Genomic DNA, 4,692 nt, shown 5'->3' on the forward strand with positions numbered 1-4,692 from the left:
CGCTGACCGCCCGGACGCGTGCGTGCCCGGCCGCCCCCCATGCGGGGGGTCCGGCAGCACGGCCACGGGTCTGCCAGGGGGAGAGGGGGGGAGAGGAAAAAGTACCGGCCGCGGCGAGCGGGGAGGGGGAACGACACAGCAGAACGAGGGCCGACGACGACGGCAAGGGCGGCCGCGGCAGGGCCCCTCCCGGAAGGGGGAAACCTCACAAGGGACCGAGAGGCCGCTCGGACAACGGGCCGGACAGGGCACGCGAGGCAAAACCGGCGGGAATCACACTGCACCACTCCCCTGGGCAGTCCCACCACGCCCGCAGCGCCGAGGCGACCCGAAACCTGACGGCCCCCCGGGAGCCCGAGGAGGCGACACCAACACGAGAGAGAGCGATGTCCACGCACCGATGCCGACCGACGAAGACCCACGAGCGGCAGCGGGTCCCCACGTCCGACGACGCGCCGGACGCGGCCAACAGCCGTCCTCCCACAAAACGGCCCGCCCCCGAGAGCGAGATTCAACCAACGCCAGACGCGGACCCTCTCGGCCCCGAGGAGGGGGAAGGAGGGCTCCCGCGATTCCGCCAGCCGTGGGAACGCTGCCACGGGAAGGGGGGACGAGGCGACAGCCACACAGCCCGAGAAGCACACAGCACGCAACACGCGCGGCACAGGCCCGCGTCGCGGGAGCGGCCAAAGTCGTGGACGCGAGCGAGAGGGACGCACGCGACGGAAGGCGCGGGTGAGGCACGGGAAGACGGGCGGGACCCGGGAGCCCACCGTCGCCTCCCCAACACCCCATCCCGCGGCGGCCCCCAGGAGGGGAGGAAGGTACCGCGCACGCGGGGGTGTGCACGGAGCCCTTTCCCCAGCCACCACCACACAACCGGGCCGACCGACCACACGGCCCCGCCACCACGGCAGGACGACCGACAGGCTCTGCCCCGCGTGATCCCTCCCCAAACTCGGAGCGGGGAGGCGCGGGCCGCGGTAGACGAGAGAGCAAACGCTGCGCGCGCAGGAGGTGGTCAGGGGGCGAGCCCTCGAGGGGACCGACCGGGAGAGACCCCTCGAGACCCACACCCTTTCCGGAAGATAGCTAGAGAAGGCAACTTTCTCACTGAGGGCGGGACGGACCCAAAACCCCGACGAGCTCCGGCAACCGAGAGGATACGTGCGACAAGCGCACACACAGGGGAGCGAGAAGACCCACAACGCGGGGGTCCGCGCGGGGGGGTCTGCGGCAACAGGAAGGTTCCCTTCCAAGGGTACTTTGAGCATCCGCGGACAGAGGAGACCCTGCAACCGGTCCCCCCCGAAAGGCCAGGCCCCCCCCAAGCTCCCCACAAGGAAGCAAGGAGTTTCACGAAACTTCTCAAAAAGGCCAGCCGCGACCGCTCAGCACCAACCCTACGCGCAAGGTCCGCGAGTGCGCGGGGCTGGGCGCTCACCCGACGAAGGGGGCTTGTTTTTCCTAGCCCCCTCCTCTCCTCCTCGACCCCCCTTTCACGGGCTTCCCGGACACGAACGGGAAGGCACAGAGCCAGACAGATAACCGGCAACCGAGAGAGGATGCGTGCGACAAGAGAAGACCCACACGCGGGCATCCGCGCGGGGGGATCTGCGGCAGCAGGAAGGTTCTCTTCCAGGGGTATTTTGAGCATACGCGGACAGAGGAGACCCTGCAACAGGTCCCCCCCGAAAGGCAGGCCACCGCCACTCTCCAAGCTCCACACGAGGAGCAAGGAAGCTTCACGAAACTTTTCAAAAAGGCCAGCCGCGACCGCTCAGCACCATCCCTACGCGCAAGGTCCGCGAGTGCGCGGGGTGGGCGCTCGCCCAACGAAGGGGGCTTTTTTTTTTAACCGCCCTTCCTCTAATCCTCGACCCCCCTTTCATGGGCTTCTCGGACACAAACGGGAAGGCACACAGCCAGACGGAGCACCGGAGGCACGCCAGGAAACGGGAAGCGCCACCACCAACTCAGAAGCGGGCACCTAGGTGGCAAAACCTGGAACGATCCAGGAGCACCTCTGCAAGAAACAGAACGCGCGTGCACACACCAGACGGGAAGGTTACGCATCGCCACCAGCCAACATTCCCCGGCTCAGGGAAGATGGGCAAGCGATCCACGAGGACCACGCGAACCACTGCGAGAAGTGCGCGCGGGTCAGTGCTCGGGCCGGAGAGCCGCACCCCTGCCTTCCACACACCACCGGAATACGGATAGGGTGGAGAGACGAGGGGCCCGCTGGCAGAACGAGAAGAGCGGCCGCCATTCGCCATGAATGTCCGTCCCTCGCCTGGCGCGGCTTAGGCCCTGGCCCGAAGAGAACTCAGGAGCACCACATCGATCTAAGCAGAGTGAGCGACAACACGCAACCGGGAGAAACAAGCGAGATAGGCACGTCTTACACGCGGGGCAAGACAGTACGGATCCGGGCAGAGACACAACGAAGGTGCTGCCACAAAAAAAAAAGTGCACTCGGGAGGCACGTGGCAGGAAGACTCAGACACCACAATCAAGAGAGGAGGATTCGGGACTCTCCACCTCCCCCCCCGCCAAAAAAAAAAAAAAATGCACTCGGGAGGCATGTGGCAGGAAGAACCAAGACACCGCAGACAGGAGAGTGGAGGATTCGGGACTCTCCACCTCCCCCCCGCCAAAAAAAAAAAAAAATGCACTCGGGAGGCATGTGGCAGGAAGAACCAAGACACCGCAGACAGGAGAGTGGAGGATACGGGACTCTCCACCTCCCCCCCCGCCAAAAAAAAAAAAAAAAAAAAATGCACTCGGGAGGCATGTGGCAGGAAGAACCAAGACACCGCAGACAGGAGAGTGGAGGATTCGGGACTCTCCACCTCCCCCCCGCCAAAAAAAAAAAAAAAAAATGCACTCGGGAGGCGTGTGGAAGACGTGGAAACGAAAGACAGTGGAGGTTCGGGACTCCCAGGAAAAAAAAAAAAAAAAAAAACCAGCGGGAGGAACACAAAACACTAGCACGAGACAGCTGGCTGCAACCATTCCACACAGGACACAGGTGTGACAACGACAACGTGGAAATCGGGAAAAACGCCTGAGAACGCAGCAATATCATAGCCCCTGGTTGTCACAAGCTGCCCAGCAAGCGCACACACAAACGGGAAGCAAAAGCACGGAAAGCAGGAAGCATGTCTCGGGCACAGTTTCAGGCAAGGCGACAGACCCAAGCCGATATGCAAAGAAAAATAGGCTGGACAAGCAAACAGCCTTGATTGAAAGGGTCTTTTCTCTTTAGTGTCCTTTAGTGTCCTTTAGTGTAAATAGGGAAAGGACAGCGTGTCACTACATATCTCCAGGTCCAATAGGAACAGATAGAATAGATCAAAACCATAAAAATGACAGGGAGGAAGATGACAGCCCACAGAGAACAACTGGAAGTCATACATGGGGGGGTGGCCCAAAAATGTCCCCATGAAGAAAAGAACCGGACGTCAAACGAACAACTGGTCGACCTGACAACCGGGAATACTCAAAATACCGATAGGTAAATGAAAAAAAGGCGGGACCATAGCTTTCCCTCGGCTTCAGAAGTAAAGCGCCCCCGGTGACAAAGACAGAGAGGGCTTCTGGAGAAAAAAAAGATCCGACACTCCAGCTGGCCCGGCCACATCGGCTTGTAAGCCGGGCCCGTCGCGTCCTCTCGGACTCAGAAGTACAGTGACACCCGTGACAGGGTCACGGAGGGCTTCTGGAGGAAAAAAAGATCCGACACTCCAGCTGGCCGGGCCATATCGGCTTGTAAGCCGGGCCCCTCGCGTCCTCTCGGACTCAGAAGTACAGTGACACCGGTGACAGGGACAGAGAGGGCTTCTGGAGGAAAAAAAGATCCCAACCTCCAGCTGGCCGGGCCACATCGGCTTGTAAGCCGGGCCCCTCTCGTCCTCTCGGACTCAGAAGTACAGTGACACCGGTGACAGGGACAGAGAGGGCTTCTGGAGGAAAAAAAAAAAAAAAAAAGATCCGAACCTCCAGCACCGGGCCACGTCGGCTTGTAAGCCGGGCCCGTCGCGTCCTCTCGTACTCAGAAGTACAGTGACACCGGTGACAGGGACACGGAGGGCTTCTGGAGGAAAAAAAGATCCGACACCCCAGCTGGCCGGGCCACATCGGCTTGTAAGCCGGGCCCGTCGCGTCCTCTCGGACTCAGAAGTACAGTGACACCGGTGACAGGGACAGAGAGGGCTTCTGGAGGAAAAAAGATCCCAACCTCCAGCTGGCCGGGCCACATCGGCTTGTAAGCCGGGCCCGTCGCGTCCTCTCGGACTCAGAAGTACAGTGACACCGGTGACAGGGACACGGAGGGCTTCTGGAGGAAAAAAAGATCCGACACTCCAGCTGGCCGGGCCACATCGGCTTGTAAGCCGGGCCCGTCGCGTCCTCTCGGACTCAGAAGTACAGGGACACCGGTGACAGGGACAGAGAGGGCTTCTGGAGGAAAAAAGATCCCAACCTCCAGCTGGCCGGGCCACATCGGCTTGTAAGCCGGGCCCCTCGCGTCCTCTCGGACTCAGAAGTACAGTGACACCGGTGACAGGGACAGAGAGGGCTTCTGGAGGAAAAAAAGATCCCAACCTCCAGCTGGCCGGGCCACGTCGGCTTGTAAGACGGGCCCGTCGCGTCCTCTCGGACTCAGAAGTACAGTGACACCGGTGACAG

Source organism: Mus caroli, unplaced genomic scaffold (assembly GCF_978045245.1).
Source record: "Mus caroli unplaced genomic scaffold, Mus_caroli_1 scaffold_21, whole genome shotgun sequence".
In the NCBI taxonomy this organism is placed as follows: Eukaryota; Metazoa; Chordata; class Mammalia; order Rodentia; family Muridae; genus Mus; species Mus caroli.